The sequence below is a fragment of the Oryctolagus cuniculus genome, chromosome 1 (assembly GCF_964237555.1).
Source record: "Oryctolagus cuniculus chromosome 1, mOryCun1.1, whole genome shotgun sequence".
Lineage (NCBI taxonomy): Eukaryota > Metazoa > Chordata > Mammalia > Lagomorpha > Leporidae > Oryctolagus > Oryctolagus cuniculus.
The window spans coordinates 164,875,845-164,898,400 of NC_091432.1; the positions used below are offsets into that span (position 1 = coordinate 164,875,845).

At 43.0% G+C, this 22,556-nt stretch overlaps 1 pseudogene; it reads left to right on the forward strand.

Moving 5' to 3' along the window:
* Positions 1-3,294: 3,294 nt before the first annotated feature.
* The window catches only part of LOC127493728 (casein kinase II subunit beta pseudogene), a 45,391-nt pseudogene continuing 26,129 nt past the window's right edge, over positions 3,295-22,556 (forward strand).

A 22,556-nucleotide genomic window follows, 5' to 3' on the forward strand; every position in this document is an offset into this window, starting at 1 on the left:
TATTATTAGTGGACACTAGTCTTATTTATGTGATCCCTTTGACACTTAATCCTATCTTCATGATCAATTATGAACTTAAACTGATAGTATTCATATTTGGAATCTAATTTCCCCTACAGAGTCACAACATTACCTCCACAAACACCGCCACTGCAGCACTAGCAGGGCACCATCAGCCTTACAGGTGAAGAAATAACATGGGAGCTTCGAATCTGTGTTGATTCAGAATAAAAGCCAAAGGACCTACCTAACCAATAACCTATATCCCATCTAAACAACAACAACAACAATTTCCCTCTAAAGAAATCCCATAAATTTGGAAGAGAAAGTTATTGGTCCAGATGCACAGCTACCAATGTGAAGACCCAAGTATGAAAAATCAAGAAAGCCTGACACTTCCAAAAGAACACGGTAATTCTCCAGAGACAGATCCTAACACAAAAGAAATCCATAAAATGCCAGAAAGAGAATTCAGAATAATGACACTAAGCAAACTCAGCAGGATGCAAGTGAAAACTAATTTAGCAAAATGAAGAAAACAACACAGGATCTGAATGAGAATTCTACAAAGAAATAGAAATTATAAAAAAAGAACAATAACAGAAATCTTGAGCTAACAAAATCAATGAAATGAAAACAGTACATTTGAGACCTTCAACACAGACTAGGTCTAGTAGAAGAGAGAATTTCTGAACTTGAAAGTAAGTCTTTTGAAACAACCCAGTGAGACAAAGAGGGAAGTGAATTAAGAAGTATGAAGAGGAGTGGTTTTGGTACAGTAGTTAAGACAATCCCTGGAATGCCTGTATCTCATACTGGAGAGCTTTACTGGAGTCCCAGCTACTCCTCTTTCTTTCTAGTTTTCTGCTAATGTGCACCCTGGGAGGCAGCAGACAATGGCTCAAGTACTTGGTCCCTGTCAACAACCTAGGAGACGTGGATTGAATTCCAGGCTCCTGAGTTCAGGCTGGCTCATCCCTGTCCAGGCACTTGGGGAATGTACTCCCTATGAAATATCTCATTGTCTCTCTGTCTCTTTTTCCACTTCCCACCCCTATGAGTGTGTGTGTGTTTGTGTGTGTGTCTGCCTTTCAAGTAAAAATAAAGAGCTTTTTACAAAAAGAATAAAGTTGTTTTAAGCCGGCGCCGCGGCTCACTAGGCTAATCCTCCGCCTAGCGGCGCCGGCACACCGGGTTCTAGTCCCGGTTGGGGCGCTGGATTCTGTCCCGGTTGCCCCTCTTCCAGGCCAGCTCTCTGCTGTGGCCCGGGAGTGCAGTGGAGGATGGCCCAGGTGCTTGGGCCCTGCACCCCATGGGAGACCAGGAGAAGTACCTGGCTCCTGCCATCGGATCAGCGCGGTGCGCCAGCCGCGGCAGCCATTGGAGGATGAACCAACAGCAAAGGAAGACCTTTCTCTCTGTCTGTCTCTCTCTCTCACTGTCCACTCTGCCTGTCAAAAAAAAAAAAAAAAAAAAAAAAGAATAAAGTTTTTGAAGCTTTTGGGATATTATAAAGCAAACACACATTGATTGATATTAAGAGAATATAGCAGAAGAAAAGACAGAAGAAAGCACTGAAAATCCTATTTAACAAAATAACACCTGAAGCTTCCTAAGTTTTGTAATAGACATGCAAATCTAGACTTGGGAAGCTCAAAGGCCCCAAGTAGACTCAATCAGAAAGTGTCTTCCCCAAGGCCTTTTACAGTCAGATTTTCAAGGATGCCCACTTTCACCATTGCTAATCAATGTGGTTCTGAAGATTTAGTCAGAGCCATCAAGGAAGAAGAAGAAACAAAGGGTACAAATTGAAAAGGAGGAGCCAAATTATCCCTGTTTGCAGATGATATGATTCTATAAATAGAGGAACCAAAACCTCCACTAATAAAATATTGAAATTCATGAAAGAGTTTGATAAAGTTATAGGACATAAAATCAACACATGAAAATCAATAACCTCTGAATACACAAAAAATGCCATTGCTGAGAAAGAACTTCTAAGATCAATCCCGTTCAAAATAGCTACAAAAAATTGAAATATCTTGGAATAAATTTAACCAGGGAAGTAAAAGAATTCTATAATGAAAATTACAAAACATGAAAGAAAAAAAATAGAAAAAGACACAAGAAATTAAAAGACCTTCCATGTTCACAGATCTGAAAAATTGGTATCAAAAAAAGTTCATACTACCCAAAGCAATTTACCAGTGCAATCCCAATTAAAATACCAAGGACATTCTTTTCAGATTTAGAAAAAAAAAGATGCTAAAATTCATATGGAAACACAAAGATCCTGAATAGCTAAAGCAATCTTAAACAGCAAAACAAAATTGGAGGCATCACAATATCAGATTTCAAGAAATACTACAGGGTAGTTAAAACAGGCAGGTACTGGCACAAAAATAGACCTGTAGACCAATGGAACAGAATAAAAAACCCAGAAATTCATCCATGCAGTTAAAACTATCTAATATTTGACAAATGAGCTAAAATCAATCCATGGAGAAAGCATAGTCTTCAACAAATGGTGTTGGGAAAATTGAATCTCTGCATACAGGAACAAGACTCCTACCTTTCACCTTATACAAAAATCAACTCACAATGGATCAAGGATCTAAATCTATCACTTGATATCCTCAAATTCCTGGAGGAAAACATCAGGTAACTCTGTATGGCATTTGGATAGGCAAAGACTACTTTGAAAAGACTCCAGAAAAACAGGCAATAAAAGGAAAAATAGACAAATGGGATTACATCAAGCTAAGATGAATAAAATTACATCAAGCTAAGATGCAAAAATTATTCAACAAAGTGAAGATGCAATTGAACGAATAGGAGAAAATATTTGCAAACTAAAAAACCGATAAAGGATTAATGTGTCAAACTAAGATGCTTCTACTCAGGAAAGCAAACAATTAACAGAATAAGAGATAAGATGCAAAGAAGGAGAAAACCTTTGCAAAGTATTGATCCAACAGGGAATAAATCCAGAATATAAAAGGAATTCAAACAACTCAACAGCAAAAAGACAAACAATCCAATTTAAAAATGGGCAAATAATCTGAATAGACATTTCTCATAGGTTCTCACGCAAAATGGCCAACAAGTATGATGGTTCTTTTAATAGTTCATGGAAAATACATTTTATGAAGAAACTGTACACAGATTTCCAACTCTTCATACCAAAATAAACATCTTTTGATTTCATTTTCCATAAACTTTTCCAAGTTCCTTCTTGAATGAAATCAATGCTGCATGTCATGAATCACCAGGGAAATGGAAATCAAAACCACAATGAGATACCATCTCACCATAGTTAGAACAGCTGTCATCAAAAAGACAAAGAATAACAAGTACTGCAAGGATGCAGAGAAAGTGGGACTCCTACACTCCGTCGGTGGGAACAAAGATGAGGACAGCCCTGCGGAAAACAGTATACAGGTTCTCCTAAAAACTAAAAACAGAATGACCGTGATACCCAGCAATCTCTCTGCTGCAGAGCTCTTCAAAAAGTTCATGGTAAATGGAATCCAAAGATAAGCTTATTTTGCTGCTAAAAGCTTGAACTCTATGCAAATTTTTTTCATACATACATTTCCCAGTGCTTTTTTTTAATTTTTTAATTTTTATTTTTTTTATTTATTTTTTATTTTTTTGACAGGCAGAGTGGACAGTGAGAGAGAGAGACAGAGAGAAAGGTCTTCCTTTGCCGTTGGTTCACCCTCCAATGGCCGCTGCGGTTGGCGCGCTGCGGCCGGCGCACCGCACTGATCTGATGGCAGGAGCCAGGAGCCAGGTGCTTTTCCTGGTCTCCCATGGGGTGCAGGGCCCAAGCACCTGGGCCATCCTCCACTGCACTCCCTGGCCACAGCAGAGAGCTGGCCTGGAAGAGGGGCAACCGGGACAGAATCCAGCGCCCCAACCGGGACTAGAACCCGGTGTGCCGGCGCCACTAGGCGGAGGATTAGCCTAGTGAGCCACGGCGCCGGCTCCCAGTGCTTTTTGAAGATCCTTCACACATACTAATGAACCAAATTTTTGTATCAAAAGATACTTGTAATCCCATGCTTATTTCAACACATTTCAGCTAAGGCATTCACCAACAGATGTATGGGTTCAGAGGATGTGGCATGTATTGACAGTAACAACAGAACATTATTTAGCCACATTTAAGCATGTAATTTGTGGCAATATGGACAGAACTGGATGGCATCATATTAAGTAAATAACCTGGGCACAGAAAGACAAAGTGCATGTTCCCAATCCTTTGGGAAGCAGTAAATAAGTAAATCCCATATTCAGAGAACAGGAGAAATGGACTAGTGATCATTAGAGAGTAGGAAGGGTTGGGAGACAGGAAAGGAGAGAGATGAGGTGACAAGTACCCAAACGCAGGTGACAGCAGAAATTAGTTCTAGTGTTTTATAGCACAGTAGTGTTATACAGTATTATAGTTGATCATTTCTTATACCTCAAAAAACCAGAAATGAAGAATATATAGATTTCTAACACAAAGAAGTGCTAAATGTTTGAGGCAGACATACTAGTTGCCTTAATTTAATCATTACATGCTATATACATTGCACTAGCATACTATACCTCATAAATGTGTACAATTATTATGTGTAAATTCAAAATAAATATTTAAAAAATAAAGTAAAACAGCTGATTATAAGTTCTGTGTTTGTGTAATAAAAATTGTTTTTAAATGTACATGAAAAATAAAAGCTAAATGAGGTAACAGTAGTTGGATTAGTTAATAGGCTTATGGTTTGTTCATTTTATAAAACTTTTATCATGCAGTATTATAATAAGAACTATTTGATCTCATTAACAGCTGTGTTTTTAAACAAGTAACAGGAAGAAGTCATGGTCATAACGGAAATTTCACCCACAGCATGCCCCTTGCAGCTTGACGAGATGACCCAGAGCCTCAGGATCTATACACCAATAGCAGAGTTTAAAATCAATACCGTCTGACTCAAAGGTTTGCCCTAGAACTTTCAGGAGGGTCAACTTATTTTCTTGCTACTTGGAATAAGAGAGGGCCCAACTCCCTTCCTTCCCTTAGTGAGTAGACTCTAACCAAAGTTTTAGGGTAAACTTACGTCCCTATTTAAAGATATTTCCTTATTTTCCTCAACCAGTAGCATTTCCTGATGAGGCCCCTTCATGCACACAGGCTGAGAAAGAGAAAAGCAACCCCTGAGAGCTGTGAGCAGGCCTGGCACTAGCAATCAGGACTTGGTGTTGCCAGAAGGTCCTTCCAGACAAGGTCACTCTATTACTGTGATGAAGTGAGACAAAAATAAGGCCACTCCATAATCATATCTGAGTAAAGACAAAAATAAAATCACTGTGAACACCTCCAAAATAACTGAGTACCTCTCCCTGCTTCCTGAAACTGTCAGCTGCTTCACCTAACACGAGCTCAACTATAGAAAAACAAACCCCTAATGCCTTCTTCCTAAGCTTTGCACATACGCGTCCCTCTTAGTATGCAGTCCCCCTCAAAGCAGCAAGCCACAAATTCAACACAGGTGGACTCCATGTGTGCTTCTGGTGGTCGGTGGCTTCCAAGCACTGTCACTGTTAGGGCGAGCAAGCAAACTTCAGTTGGCAACCCAGAACAGCTGAACTGTTCTTGTTGAACTCTTACTGAACTCACTGCCCATTGTTATCCAAAATTTATCAAAACTGAAGTCACTACTCACAGATACCTGGTCTTTATCAAAGCTCATTAGAGAGAAACAACATGATGACCTGTCTGAGGCTTATGTAATCACTCTCTTCCTCTAAAATCTACCCCTGAAATCAAGGCGACCAACCAAGTACTCTGTACCTCAACCCAACTGTTAGCATCTGTAAAACTCTTACTGAATTAGACTGGCATACAGGGGAAGGGCATCCAGCACAGGGCCTAAGCAGCTGCTCCGGGTGCTGCCAAGCCCATATGAGGGTGTTTGGACGTGGGTCTTGGCCACTCTGCTTCCGAGTGAGCATGATACACAACCTGAGAGGCAACAAGTGAATGCGTCATAATAACTTGGATCCTGGTCACCCATGAAAGAGACCCAGATTGAATTCTGGGCTCCTGGTATTAGCCTGGCCCAGGCTTTGCTGTTGTGGGCATTTGAGAAGTAACAAAGCAAATAGAAGATCTGTCTGTCTCTATGTGTGTGTGTCTCTTTCTCTTTCTCTTTTCTGTCCTTCTCCCTCTTTCTACTTCCCTGCCTTTCAAAGAAAATTAAGATAAATAAAATTGAAAAAAAAAAAACTTTAAAACCTTTGGTATTTTAGAATGCTGAGAGAACTTTCATAAAGTCTCATCACATGACTGCTGTCAACATGTCAAAGATGCCATTTGTTACATAACAGGGTTTCAGAACACTCCGGAGGGCTGCATGTCTTTTGATAATGCCGGGAACAGTTTTACTTCTCCCAAGCAATTGTTTTGTTCCCTCTTTGTATACAGTGTGAATTGTGTAACTTTAATGCTTCCATTTTCAAGTTGGTTTCTAGAAAAGTGAACTAAATCTGAGAAGATTCTAAGATGGCAGATTAGGGAACAACATACTGTGCTAGCTAGCAACAAATAGTTAAAAAAAAAAAAAAGATAAAGAAAAAAAGTGTAGGAGGTGCACTCTCGGGAAATTGGAGAGAACACCACCCTGGAAATCCTACACGAGGATGAGGAATGCTGTGCACCTGTGTGCAGGGTGTGGCTCTGCGGCATGAACTTGGAGACAGAGGTGAGACTGGACTGCAATAACCGTGGTGACGTAGGCAGAGGGAGAGTGTGATGTGAGTCCGGACTGGAGCCCCGGGGGCCAGCAGTTTCTGGCAGTTGTCCGCTGACCCAGCAGAAGTGGGAGGGGCATGTTTATCTCACTCCAACTTCGCCACACCAGCACCCACTGCCTGGCTGAGAAAGGGCAGGCATCATTTTGGGTCTGGGTGGGAACTGTGGCAGAGCAACTGGCTGAGACAGAACGCCATCTTCTTGCAGAGAGCAACATTCGGCCAGTGGCTCTTGTATTTACGTATGATCCAGATTCTAGCAGAGGGAACAATCCACGGTCCCCACTGACTTTGAGCCTGGCTGGGAGGTGGCTGAGCAACCACGTAGGACAGTGAGGCACCCACAGTCTCCCAGTATCAAGACGCCAAGGCAGAGCTGTCTCAGCGAACATCTGGCTCTCTGTTGACTGGACAGGCTGACAGGGCAGAAAGAAACCTCTGCACCCAGCAACTGTGGGAGCATTGTGTGCCGAGACCGTGGGGACTCCCTGGTTACATGAAAGGTGCAGGGTGTAGCTGAGTCTCTGAGCAATCACTGAGTACATTTCCACAGGCTCAGAACTCCCTGGATACCTAGAGCAGGTCATCGCAGCAGAAATTGTGCTCACAGTGAAGACTGCTGATCATTTATGTGGTTCATATGGTGGTACTGAACACACTGGGGGCTAACATCCGGGCACTGAGATGTACCATGCCCAGCTTGAGTATTACCCTGGATACTTGGCCCATACTGAAGCAATGGCCAGAGCTCCCTGGCCATACCCACCACACACCTCTTAATACTCACTGAAAGTGCAGACATTCCACTAAAGCCACGGAGGCATAGCTCAAAGATAAAAGCCATCAGAGGGAAAAAAACAACAATCAACTTCACAAATGCATAAAAACAAATGCAGAAATTCAAGAATCAAAAATAACATGACCTCAAAGGAGCACAGCAACATTTCAAGATTAAAATGTGAAGATTAAGAGACTGAGGAAATGCCAGAAATGGAATTCAAAAAGTTAATCATAATACTACTCAAAAGCAATCACAAGCAAAACCATGAACTAAAGAAAACCATACATGAAATGAGTGAGAATTTTTCCCAAGAAACTGAAATTTTTAAAGAGAAATCAAAACGAAATTAGAAATGAAAAATTCAATAGATCCAATAAAAAAAATGTGGTGGAAAGCCTTAACAGCAGACTTGGTGAGGCAGAAGAAAGAATATTTGAACTAGAAGGCAAATCTGGAAATCTTCCAGTCAGACCAAAAAACACCAGAAGAAATTAGAAAACCTAAAAACACAGTGTTAGAAATTTATGGGATACAATCAAAGGATCCAACATACAGGTCTTAGGAATTCCTGAAGGTATGGAAAGACAGAATGGACTAGAAAGCCTATTTAGATAAATAATTACAGAAAACTTTCCCAATTTGGAGAAAGTGGCATCCCGTTAGAAGGAGTACACAGAACTCCTAATAGACATGACCACTAAAGATCTTCACCTCAACACATTGCAGTCAAACTTTCTACCATAAAACATAAAGGAAAGATCCTAAAATTTGCACCAGAGAAATGCTTTCAGAAGGATCTCCAATTATACTCCAATTATACTCATAGCTGACTTCTCATCAGAAACACTACAGACTACAAGAGAATGGTAAGATATAGTGTCCAAGGCTTAAGAGAAAAAAAAAAAACTGTCAATCCAGAATACTGTACACTATAAGGCTCTCATTTATGAATGAAGGTAAAATAAAGACCTTCCACAACAAACAGAAATTTAAAAAATTGTCATCACTTGTTCAGCCTTAAAAAAGATGCTTAGGGATGTGCTACACACAGAAACACAGAAACATGGTCATCACTATGAAAGAAGGTGGGGCCGGTGCTGTGGCTCAATAGGCTAATCCTCCACCTAGCGGCACCCGGCACACCGGGTTCTAGTTCCGGTTGGGGCGCCAGATTCTGTCCCGGTTGCCCCTCTTCCAGGCCAGCTCTCTGCTGTGGCCCGGGAAGGCAGTGGAGGGTGGCCCAAGTGCTTGGGCCCTGCACCCCATGGGAGACCAGGAGAAGCACCTGGCTCCTGCCTTCGGATCAGTACGGTGCGCTGGCTGCAGCGCACCAGCCATGGCGGCCATTGGAGGGTGAACCAATGGCAAAAGGAAGACCTTTCTCTCTGTCTCTCTCTCTCTCACTGTCCACTCTGCCTGTCAAAAAAAAAAAAAAAAAAGAGAGAAGAAGAAGAAGGTGAAGGCATAAAGTCTCCCAGTACAGTACAAAGAAAATCTAAAGTAAACAATGGGAATATTTATGGGAAAATGGCAGGGCCGAGTCATTACTTATCAATAGCCACCTTGAATGTAAATGGCCTCAACTCTGCAGTTAAAAGATACAGACTAACTGAATGGATGAAAAAACAAGACCCCTCTATTTGCTGCATACAAGAAACACATCTCACCAACAATGCAGACTGAAAGTAAAGGGATGGAAAAAAGATATTCCATGCTAACAGAAATCAAAAAAAGCAGGTGTTGTCATTGTAATGTTAGACAAAATACATGTTAACATAAAAACTGTTAAAAGAGATGAAGAATGGCACTATGCAATGATTAAGAGATCAATTCAGCAGGAAGATGTGACTGTAATAAATGTATATCTGCCCAAATTCAAGATACCTGGCTATTTAAAAGAAATGTTAATGGATCTAAAGGGAGACATAGACTCCATTACAATAATAACTGGGAATTTAAACACCCCACTTCCATCAATGGACAGATCAACTAGACAGAAAATCAACAAAGAAACAACAGAGCTAATCAACACTACGGACCAAATAGAACTAGCTGATATCTACAGAACTTTTCACCCTACAGTTGCAGAATATACATTCTTCTCATCAGTGCATGGAGCTTCTCCTAGGATAGACCACATGCTAGGCCATAAAGCAAGTCTCAGTAAATTTAAAAAAATGAAATCATACCAAGCATCTTCTCTGACCACAATGGGATGAAGCTGGAAATCAACAACTCAAGAATCTCTAGATCATATGCAAACACATGGAGACTGAGCATGTTCTTGAATGAATAGTGGGTCATAGAAGAAATCAAAAAATTAAAAAAATTCTGGAAATGAATGAAGACAACAATATGTCATATCAAAACATATGGGGTACAGCAAAATTAGGGTTAAGAGGGAAGTTTATAGCAATTGGTGGCTACATGAAGAAAGTGTAAAGGTACTAAACATACTAGCTATCAGTGCATCTCAAGGACATAGAAAAACAACAGCTAACCAAACTCCAAATTAGTAGGAGCAAAAGAAAAATTAAAATTAAAGAATAAACAAAAAATGTAAAAGGTCAGTGAAATGAAGAGCTGGTTTCATGAAAAAAGAAACAAAACTGATACACCATTGGCCCAACTAACCATAAAAAAGAGGAAGAAGACCCAAATCAATAAAATCAGAGATGAAAAAGGAAATGTAACAGATACCACAGAAATAAAAAGAATCATCAGGGATTACTCCAAGGAGCTGCATGCCAACAAATTGGGAAACCTGGAAGAAGTGGATAGATTCCTAGAAACATACAATCCACAAAATTTGAGTCATGAAGATACAGTATACCTAAACAGATCAATAACCAAGATGGAAATTGAATCAGTAATAATAAAGATCCTCCCAATAAAAAAGAGCCCAGGACCAGACAGCTTCACTGCTGATTTCTACCTGTCATTTAAAGAAGAACTAATTACAATTCTTCTCAAGCTATTCAAAATATTTAAAAGGTAGGGAATCTTCCTAAACTTCTTCTACGAAGCCTGCATCACCTTAATTCTTAAGCCACAAAAAGGTATAAGAAAGAAAAAGGACCACAGACAAATATCCCTGATGAACACAGATGAAAAAAATCTCAATAAAATACTAGCAAATCAAATCCAGTTACACATCAGAAAGGTCATTCACCCAAAGTGGGATTTATCCCTGGTATGCAGTGATTATTCAACATTAGCAAATCAATCAATGATATGTCACATTAATAGACTGAAGAACAAAAACCATATGATTATATCAATAGAGAAAGCACCTGATAAAATACAACATCCTTTCATGATTAAACCCTTAAACAAATTTGATATAGAAGGACCACTCCTCAACACAATCAAGGAAATTCATAACAAATCCATGGCCACCATCCCATTGAATGGGGAAAAGCTAGAAGAATCCCCCCTAAGATCCAGAACCAGACAAGGATGTCCACTCTCACCACTGCTATTTAATATAGTCCTGGAAGTTTTAGTCAGAGCCATTAGGTAACAAAAAGAAATAAAAGGAGTACAAATTAGAAAGGAGGAAATCAAACCACCCCTATTTGCAGAAGACATGATTGTCTATACAGGAGATCCAAAAAAACTCCATTAAGAGACTATTAGAACTCATAAAAGAGTTTGCTAAAGTGGCAGTATATAAAAATCAACACAGAAACATCAATAGTCTTTGTATACACAGACAACGCCTTGGCTGAGAAAGAACTTTTAAGATCAGCCCCATTCACAATAGCTCCAAAAAGAATTAAATACCTTGGAATAAATTTAACGAGGGATGTCAAAGATCTCTATGATGAAAATGGCAAAACACTAGAGAAAGAAATATAAGCAGACATTAAAAATGGAAAAATCTTCCATATTCATGGATTGGAAGAATCAACATCATCAAAATGTCCATACTATCAAAAGCAATTTACAGATTCAACACAATCCCAATCAAAATACCAATGACATTCTTTTCAGATCTAGGAAAAATGATGCTAAAATTCACATGGAAACACAAAAGACCCCAAATAGCTAAAGCAATCCTATACAACAAAAAGGAAGCCAGAAGCATCACAATAATTTTTTTTTCAAGACATACTACAGGGCAGTTATAATCAAAACAGCCTGGTACAAGCACAAAAACAGACATGTATACCAATAGACAGAATAGAAACTCCAGAAATCAATCCATGTATCTACAACCAACTTATCTTTGACAATGGAGCTAAAATCAATCCTTGGAGCAAGGACAGTCACTTTAATATACGGTGCTGAAGAAACTGGATTTTTGCATGCAGAAGTATGAAACTAGAACCATACCTTATGCTTTATACAAAAATCCATTCAAAATGGATCAAAGACCTAAATCTATGACACAATACTATCACATTACTAGAGGATACTAGCGAAACTCTAAAAGACATTGGCGTATGCAAAGACTTATTGGAAAAGACTCTAGAAGCACAGAAAGAAAATCAAAGACAAAATTGAAAAATGGGATTGCATCAAGCTGAGAAGCTTCTGCATAGCAAAAGAAACACTCAGCAAAGTGCAGAGGCAACTGACAGAATAGGAGAAATTGTATGCAAACTACAGAACTGATAAAGGGTTAACATCCAGAATGTATAAATAGCTCAAGAAACTCAACAACAACAAAACAAATAATCCAGTTAAGAAATGGGCAAAGGACTTGAACAGACATTTTTCTTTTTCTTTCTTTTTTTTTTTTTTTTTTTTTTTTTTTTTTTTTTGACAAGCAGAGTGGATAGTGAGAGAGAGAGAGACAGAGAGAAAGGTCTTCCTTTGCCGTTGGTTCACCCTCCAATGGCCGCCGCAGCTGGCGCACTGCGGCCTGTGCACCACGCTGATCCGATGGCAGGAGCCATGTACTTCTCCTGGTCTCCCATGGGGTGCAGGGCCCAAGCACTTGGGCCACCCTCCACTGCACTCCCTGGCCACAGCAGAGAGCTGGCCTGGAAGAGGGGCAACCGGGACAGAATCCGGCGCCCTGACAGGGACTAGAACCCGGTGTGCCGGCGCCACAAGGCGGAGGATTAGCCTAGTGAGCTGCGGCGCCGGCCCTGAACAGACATTTTTCAAGAGAGAAAATTCAAATGGCCAACAGACACTTGAAAAAATGCTCAGGATCACTAGCCATCAGGAAAATGCAAATCAAAGCCACAATGAGGTTTCACCTCACCCCAGTCAGAAAGGCTCACATACAGAAATCAACAAACAACAAATGCTGGCACAGATGTGGTGAAAGAGATACCCTATTCTATTGTTGGTGGGAATGTTAACTGGTGCAGCCATTGTGGAAGACAGTATGGAGAAACTTCAGAAATCTGAATATAGACCTACTATAGGATCCAGCCATCCCACTTCTGGGAATTTACCCAAATAAAAGAAATCAACATCTGAAAGAGTTATTTGTACCCCCATGTTCATTGCAGCACAATTCACCATAGCTAAGATATGGAATCAACCCAGATGTCCATCAACTATTGACTGGATAAAGAAATTATTGTGTGTACACACTATGGAGTACTACTCAACTGTAAAGAAAAGAGAAATCTTGTTTTTTGCAACAAGATGGGCTCAACTGGAAATCATTATACTTAGTGAAATAAGCCAGTCCCCAAAAGACACATATCATATGTTTTCCCTGATCTGAGATAACTAATAGAGTACCAATAGAGTACCTGAGATATAATGTATTGGAGTGAGATGGACATTTCAAGATTGGATGATTGTTTACAGCCCTTCTCTCCTCCACTGAGGAACAGTATGTTTTTCTTCATACTATCTGTTGAACTCTTTTACTTAGTGTAGGGTTAACTATAAAGTTATTAAGAATCTGAAAATACATCTGTGTAAAATTAAGAGTGGCAATGTGAGAGGGAGGAAGAAGGGGTGGAGCATGGGCAGGAGGAAGGGTAGGAGGTGGGGAGATATATCTCTGTATTCTTAATATATATATAGGAATACATGAAAGTTGTGTAAATTAAATTTTTTAAAAAGAAAGAAAAGTGAGCCAAATCTATAGCAAGACCAACTTGCTTGCTGATGTTGGTTTCCTTCCTGGCTCCTTTTCATAGCTCTGCTGTCATTTTTTGTCCCCTATGCATAATGTATGTTATGTTATGTTATCTTGGTGTGTATTATTACCTGTATAAACTAGTTAAAATAGTTTTAATTGGGACTTCTATTAAAAAAAGCTAAGAAAATTAATTTGAAAAAGGTATGGCACAAATTATAAAGCAGAGTAGGAATGTAGGAGAAGGTGAGAGTAGTGGAGGAGTAGTCAGGAGCTGGACTTTGGGGACTGAATAGGCAGAAGACCATAGAAGGACATTACATGTTGGAGGAGCAAGACACAGCCACTGAAAGCAGAACCCAGCAGAGCATATGGTAGGAGATGCAGCCAAGCAGACAGTGAAGAGGCTCAGGCAGCTGCCCTGTCAAGTCCATGCTGGACAATCAAGTCTTGCAGAACAGAACAGGAGGCTTCAGAAAACAAGATCAAGAGTTTAGTCTTCATGTAGGTCACCCCTGTTCTTTGTGTGTGTCTAATATACACAAATGCCTTTGTCTCCAGATGTAGGAGTCAGTGACAGAGGTAGCACCAAAGGTACTGCATTAGTCTCCATGGCTGTCAAAGCACCATTTTCTAGCTTCAACCACAGAAATCTATGTATTCAGGGATCTGGAGGCCAGAAGGCTAAACTCAAGTTGTGGGCAGGGTTGTTTTATTTTCTTGGATATATTGTAAAGCTTATTTATTCATTTGAAATGCAGAGCGAGAGCGAGAGCAAGAATCTCCCATTCACTGGTTCACTCCCCCAAATGACCATAATAATCAGGGCTGGACCAGGTCAAAGCCAGGAGCCAGGAACTCCATCTAGGTCTCCCACTTGAGTGTCAAGGACCCAAGTAGTTGAGCCATCTTCCACTGCCTTCCCAGGTGCATTATCCGGAAGCTGGATCAGAAGCAGAGCAGCAAGGCTGGAACCAGCACTGCAATGTGGGACTGGTGCTGTGAGCAATGGCTGAGCCTCGTGTGCCCCTTTTAGCCCTGTTACTTTCTTTTGAAGCCTCTCTCCTGGTTTGCAGAGAGCTGCCTCTGGGCGTCTTCACAGCCTCTTCCTTCTCTGAGTCCACGTCCTTAATCCTCCCCTTATAAGGACACTAACCATGCTGGACTGGAATCTACCATAGTGGTCTCACTGTACGGCAATTATCTCCTTAAAGACTCACAGTGCAAGCATGGGGGTTAGGACATCAGCACAGGAATTCTGCAGAGTCATAATTTAGCACTGGACAGAAACCTATGGTAACTTCTGAAAAGAGCAAACCGCAGAGAGTAACTAAAAAACAAACGAGCAGGGCAGTTACAGGAATATAGTTTACCTATATGTCGTATAGCGCCTCGTGATGGAAGGAAGTTGAGGTAAGCGAGCATTTTGGAGGGCACTGACCCCTGAAATTCAAGTGCAGCTCATGTCTGTTTGTTTGTTTTGACAGGCAGAGTGGACAGTGAGAGAGAGAGACAGACAGAGAGAAAGGTCTTCCTTTACCATTGGTTTACCTCCCAATGGCTGCTGTGGCCAGCACACTGCAGCCGGCGCACCACGCTGATGGCAGGAGCCAGGTGCTTCTCCTGGTCTCCCATGGGGTTGCAGGGCCCAAGCACTTGGGCCATCTTCCACTGCCTTCCTGGGCCACAGCAGAGAGCTGGCCTGGAGGAGGGGCAACTGGGACAGAATCCAGTGCCCCGACCTGTACTAGAACCCGGGGTGCCAGTGCCGCAGGCAGAGGATTCGCCTAGTGAGCCGTGGCACTGGCCTACAGCTCATGTTTTCCACATACTCCTGACCAACATGAAGAGGGAAGGGTGAACTTTGGGCTTAAAGATGATGGCAAAAGAAGTTACATGCCTATGATGAAAACTGCAAGCAGTGTGTGATTCACTCCCAAGCACAGTGAGTGGTCAAGGACGGCAGGAGCTCCTGAGAGCTTTGCTGAGTCACTACTGAGTTGCTGGAACCCACACAGCCAGCTGGACACAATAATAGCTTGCTGCTGTTACCTGCCCTCTCTTGGCAGACACCACGCTGTTCAGCTGGCGTCTCCTCTCTGTTCTCATCACTTCTCAGAGGAAACTCGGATTTTGCTAGCATACCATCTCACTGTCTTGAGCTGCAAATGCATCAGCTGAATTCTGGGAAAGGAAGCCTTGCTTATTCTGTGTTTCCTGTAAAAAAAAATGCTGTTTTTCACACGATTCTAATTATGCTTGTGCTTGTGTGCAGCTGAGCCTTTCTTCCTTTCTAACCTGAGTTCTAGGTGGGTTTTGGCAGCTGTGTGTGCTTCCCAGCTCCATGGAAACAACGACATTCCTGGCAAATCACCAAACTCCAACTTGCAATGTGAATGGGGAGGAAACATCACATTTTTTTTCCACAGGATGATTTACTTCCTATTGAGGGTCCAAGTGAAGAAAAAAAAAATCCTTCATTAGGAAGAAATATAGAGCCCATAACATTGTGGGTGCTACTTGTTAAATATCCCCTTTCGAATAATAAGCCTTGACATTTAATTGGGTCACTCAATATTGGGTTTGTTAGATTAGCAGGCAATGGGGCAGGTGTGGTGGTGCAGGGGGTGAAGCCACCACTTGGGATGCCAGCACCCAGCACTGAGGTGCAGGGATTGACTCTCGTCTCTGCTTTCCATCTGGTTTCCAGCTGAAGCACTGGAGAGGCAGCAGATGATGATACAGGCCCTTGCATTCCCGCCCCCAGTGAGGGACGTGTGGACATAGTTCCTGCTCCAGGTTTCCACCTGCTCTACTCCTAGCTGTGGGGAGTGAACCAGTGCATGGAAGTTCTCTCCCTTGCAAACAAATAAAACTCCTTTCAAACGTTAAAGCAGAAAGAGGGGAAATAAAATAGGCCGGTCAAAAGTGCCACTGGAAAAAGAGTTAACCGCAATTTTTAGCTAGAGAATTCTAAGACCTGATTGCGCAAACTGCTTTAATGTTAGATGAGGACTCAAAATTTGAAGGCAAACTCAGGGTTCCAGAGTCTTTGGTCCCAGACTCCATACCCCCTGTAAGAAGCAATAGCAGAATATAGCAGCAAGGCCATGGAGGGTACGGTATTCCTAACAGAAGCCATTTGCCTCCACGCATCTCTCCCTGAACGCCACTCTAACCTGATTACCTTTCTAGCCTGTCCCTGTTTCGATACGGATGGGGTGAGTAACTGTGATTGATGTTGTCAATGAAACTGCTCAGCATCTCCGCCTGGCTCCCCGCTCTGCCTCAGCGGCACTGATTTAGTGATATTGCACTTGTTGGTGGGAACAAACAGCAGCCAATAACCTTGCCTACCCAGAAACAGCAGGTGAAGTGAGGGCATATACTACAAGCACACTTCCCTCTACATTCTTTCTTCACTCCTTACTAAGAAATAACTCTCTTGCTTCTTTTTCATTAGGATTCACTCTGTAAGGTCAGATTTGGCATTGAGAGAAAGGGGAAGTGGAGGGGCCTGCTGGGCAGGCAGGCTGAGCAGGAAAGCATAGTCTGTGTTCAAATTCTAGCTCTGCCACTCTCCTGGTGTGACTCTGGATACGATTTAACTTCCGATATCCAGTTCCCTCATCTGCAAAACCCCTGAAGAACAATGCTTCCCTGCAGAATGTGAAGAAAATGTGTAGTAACTCTGACAACATAGGAAGTTCTTAAAAAAAAAAGCAGTAGCTATTACTGTCATTAAGTGAAGTATAATTTCAAAGTAAGTAATATGGTCAAACAGTGTTAGCAATGCCAACATTCCTCATGCCAGATGACGGCCAAGCGCTGTGGACGGAAACGACCTCATTTACTCCTCATAGCTGTCTTATGCTACAGACAGGGTCTTGGTTCAGAGAGGTGCATCCATGATCTCAGGTCATTTAGCTAGCCAAGGCCACACCAGCTGTCATCCCGAGATCTGATCCAAGGCTTTTTTTCTAGCAGAAGATAGATTTAGCCACGTTTCAATGGCCTGGGCCAGGGAACTTTCCAAGGAACATTGTTACTGCTCTAACATTGTCGGCTATGCTGTTAAATGGCCAGTGCAGTCAAGTTTGTGCCTTTGGAGATGGTCTGGGTCATTGCACATTTTCAGTGCATCTCCAAGGAACTTGGATGAGCAGCTCCATCAGGTTTGGCTCTCCTTATACTCTGACAAGCAAAATCCTACCTTCAAGCTATCTTGCTGAGAACTCTAGGAGCTTCTTTTCCTTGGAACAAGGCAGAATCAGTGTCTGTTTTTGCAACAATCCATTCATGTATAGACAAACAGATAGATACACAGAAATAAAGATAGATGCCCGAGTTAGTTGGGGCTGCCCAGAGAAAGAGAAGTGACACACATACACACACACACACACAGTCAGAGGGGAGGAAGGAGAGAGATATTGATTTATTATGAGAAAAGTTAATACAATTACTGAGACTGAGATGTGCTGTCTGCAAGCTAGAGAAAGCTAGTGGATCGTTCTAGTGCAGCCCATTGGCCTGAAAACCAGGAGACTCGAAGTTCTAAGTCCCTGTCCAAGGGCAGGGAAAGATGGATGTCTCAGTTCAAGAAGTCAAGCAATTAGAAACAGGGAAAATTCTTTCTTTTTCTACCTTTCAATTCTGTGTATTCAGGTTCTCATCAGATTGCATGACCCTCACCTCCAGCGGGTAGGGAAACACACCGAGCCCACTGATGTAACTGTTAATTTCATCAGGAAACACCCTCAGATCAGCTGGAAATAATACTGAATCTGGGCACCCCTTTGTGCAGGCACAAACATAAAATTAACCAGCATCACTCTTGACCTACATTCTGGGATCTCATCCCACGGTGAGGTCCTCTGTCCACTCGGTATTCCATTGCATAACTTATCTGTCCTTATTTCCATCTCAAATGTCTCCCTATTTTCCTCAATATTCGGAAGTCATTATTCTTTTTTTTTTTTTAATTTTTTGATAGGGAGCCGGCGCCGTGGCTCAATAGGCTAATCCTCCACCTTGCGGCGCCGGCACACCGGGTTCTAGTCCCGGTTGGGGCGCCGGATTCTGTCCCGGTTGCCCCTCTTCCAGGCCAGCTCTCTGCTATGGCCAGGGAGTGCAGTGGAGGATGGCCCAGGTGCTTGGGCCCTGCACCCCATGGGAGACCAGGAAAAGCACCTGGCTCCTGGCTCCTGCCAGGATCAGCGCGGTGCGCCGGCTGCAGCGGCGGCCATTGGAGGGTGAACCAACGGCAAAAGGAAGACCTTTCTCTCTCTCTCTCTCTCTCTCACTGTCCACTCTGCCTGTCAAAAAAAAAAAAAAAAAAAAAATTTTTGATAGGCAGAGTGGACAGTGAGAGAGAGAGAGAGAGAGAAAGGTCTTCCTTTTGCCGTTGGTTCACCCTCCAATGGCCGCCGCGGCCGGCGCGCTGTGGCCGGCGCACCGCGCTGATCCGATGGCAGGAGCCAGGAGCCAGGTGCTTTTCCTGGTCTCCCATGGGGTGCAGGGCCCAAGCACCTGGGTCATCCTCCACTGCACTCCCTGGCCACAGCAGAGGGCTGGCCTGGAAGAGGGGCAACCAGGACAGAATCCGGCACCCCGACCGGGACTAGAACCCGGTGTGCCGGCGCCGCTAGGCGGAGGATTAGCCTAGTGAGCCACGGCGCCGGCTGGAAGTCATTATTCATTTCCTACAAATGAAGTTAACGAGTCTTCCTGACCTTCAAAGTCCAGCTAAAGTCCAGCTAAAACCTCACCTCGGCTGGCGCCACGGCTCACTAGGCTAATCCTCCGCCTTGAGGCGCCAGCACACCGGGTTCTAGTCCCGGTCGGAGCGCCAGATTCTGTCCCGGTTGCCCCTCTTCCAGGCCAGCTCTCTGCTGTGGCCAGGGAGTGCAGTGGAGGATGGCCCAAGTCCTTGGGCCCTGCACCCCATGGGAGACCAGGATAAGTACCTGGCTCCTGCCATCAGATCAGCGCAGCGGCCCTCTCTCTCTCTCTCTGTCCACTCTGCCTGTCAAAAAAAAAAAAAAAAGTAAAAAAAAAACCCAAAAACTCACCTCTCCTGTTTGAATTGGAAAAACCAAACACAAAAGCAATTTTGTCATTAGGGTACACAATTACAGAAGCAAATCGTGAGGCTGGCACTGTGGCGCAGCAGGTTAACGGCCTGGCCTGAAGCGCCAGCATCCCATATGGGTGCCAGTTCTTTCTTTTTTTTTTTAACTTTTATTTAATGAATATAGATTTCCAAAGTACAGCTTATGGACTACATTGGCTCCCCTCCCATGACTTCCCTCCCACCCGCAACCCTCCCCTTTCCCGCACTCTCTCCCCTTCCATTCTTATCAAGATTCATTTTCAATTTTCTATATATACGGAAGATCAGTTTAGTATACATTAAGTAAAGATTTCAACAGTTTGGGTGCCAGTTCTTTCAAGACCCAGCTGCTCCACTTCTGATCCAGCTCTCTGCTGTGGCCTGGGAACGCAGCAGGTGATGGCCCAAGTGCTTGGGCCCCTGCACCTGCGTGGGAGACCCAGAAGCAGCTCCTGGCTTTGGATTGGCGCAGCTCTGGCCATTGCGGCCAATTGAGGAGTGAACCATCGGATGGAAGACCTCTCTCTCTCTCTGCCTCTCCTCTCTCTGTGTAACTCTACTTTCAAATAAATAAATATTTTGTTTTGGTGTTAAAGCCCTCTCACAGAACCACTGAATTCTGCTGCTCCCAACCCACACCAGCTAAGTATCGTTAGAAACAATGTTGGAGCCAGCACTGTGGTGCAGCAGGTTAAGCTGCAGCCAGCAATGCCAGCATCCCATGTGGGCTGTGGTTTGAGTCCAGGCTGTTCCACCTCTGATCCAGCTCCCTGATAATGTGCCTGGGAAAGCAGCAGAAGATGCCCCAAGTATATGGGCCCATGCCGCCCATGTCAGAAACCCAGATTGAGTCCCAGGCTCTTGGCTTTGGCCTAGCCCATCCCCATCCTTTGTGGCTATCTGGGGAGTGAACCAAAAGATGGAAGTTCTCTTTGTCTTTCTCTCTTCCTCTATAACCCTGCGTTACAAATAAATAAATAAATCTTTAAAAATGGTGATTAGAAAGTAGAATAGAGGTTATCAGAGCTGGGGTGTGGGGTGTGGTGGAGGGGGCAGGGAAGAAATGGAAAATTACTGTTTAATGGGGACAGTGTTTGGGATGATAAAAATTTTCTTGAAATACATACTGGTGATGGATACAGAAGACTATGAATGTATATAATGTCACAGAATTGTACACTGGAAATGCTTAAAATGGTATCTTTTTTGTATGCCTATTTTGACACAATTAAACAAAAGGTGCCAGGAGCCAGTGTTGGAGTGCAATAGTGAATCCCATATCACAGCACTGGTTCAAGTCCTTGCTGGTCCACTTCCAATCAGGCTTCATACTGATATGCCTGGGAAGGCAGTGGATGATGGCTCAGGTGCTTGGGCCCCTGCACCTATATGGGAGACGCAGATGAAGTTCCAGGCTCCTGGCTTTGACCTAGCTCCAGAGGTGGTTATTGGGACCATGTGAGGAGTATACCAGTGGCTGGGAGCTCTCTCTTCCTCCCTGTCATTCTGCCTTTCAAATAAACAGCAATAGCATGTTGTTAATGGTGCCCCCCAAAAAGAAAAAGAAACAGTGCTTACTAATGTTGCAATTCATTTTTCCAAGCCTGCTCGTGGTACTAGGCATTCAGTATTCACAAGCCCATTTCCCCCTCAGTGATGTGAACAGCACCATCTGTCTTAGAAAACTGCTGTGATTATTAGATTCAAACATGCAGAGGAGTCCCTGGTCCAGTGTGAGAGCCACGCTGGATCTTAGCTTTCCCTGTCATCCCATTCATTTATACTCCTTAGGCTCGGCTAGAGGAGGTGCGGAACACATAGCTTAACCAGGAAACATGTCTACTGCGTGAATGCTAGCACACACCCTGCAAATTCCCAGCACTTAACAGGTGCATGATGAAGGTTTGTTCAACCAGTCTGGATGGAACAGGTAAGTTGCAGGCAGCAGTGCAAAGGTGAAGGTGCTGTGTTCCGAGCTGGTTCCTGATGTAGGTGTGCAGGACTTTCAGTCCACAGAGGACACAAACGGCAATTGTTGCTGAGGCGGCAACTCTGTTCGTGGTTCTCTTGACTTCTTTACAGACTTAGACAAATGTTTTTAAAGCTCCCTTTTTATGTGTAGCTTTACTGTCTTGAACAACTGGAGCCAATGGGAAATTGGTGTTTGAGGAACCATTTGTAATGACGGAAATGGCAATAATAGGGACAGAAGCAGATTCACAGGACACAAGGTAATTCATCCCAGGCTGAGCCCAATGGAATGAGAAGAGAGGCACTAATCGGACCTACCTTTGAGTTTTTAAAAGTTTTATTATGTATTGACTTTATTATGCATTTTAGTATATTGATATTTTCATCTGAAAACTGTATTTATTCATCTATTTTATTAAAAAGGCACAGAGACAGAGATCTTTCATCTACTAACTCACTCCTCAAATGCTCACAACAGCCAAGACTGGGCCGGGTCAAAGCCAAACTGAAGCTCAATTTGGGTATCTTAAGTTGGTGGCTGGGACCCAACTGCTTGAGCTATCCCCTGCTGCCTCCCAAGGTGCACCTTAGCAGGAAGCTGGAAAGGGGAGCGGAGCACGTGAGCAAGTGGGCATCTCAAGCACTGCCCCAAATACCTGCCCCCGCCTTTCACATTCAGTGTTGCCTGGACTCTATAAGAAAGATCACCGTTACTATGTATGTAAGTTTCATTGCTTTCCAGGTCAGAGCCAGTCGCATCAAACTCTATGCCACAAATCCCCAACTTCTGGAAGTATACTGTCATTCTGTCTCATGTTTAGGTTAGGTGAAGACAA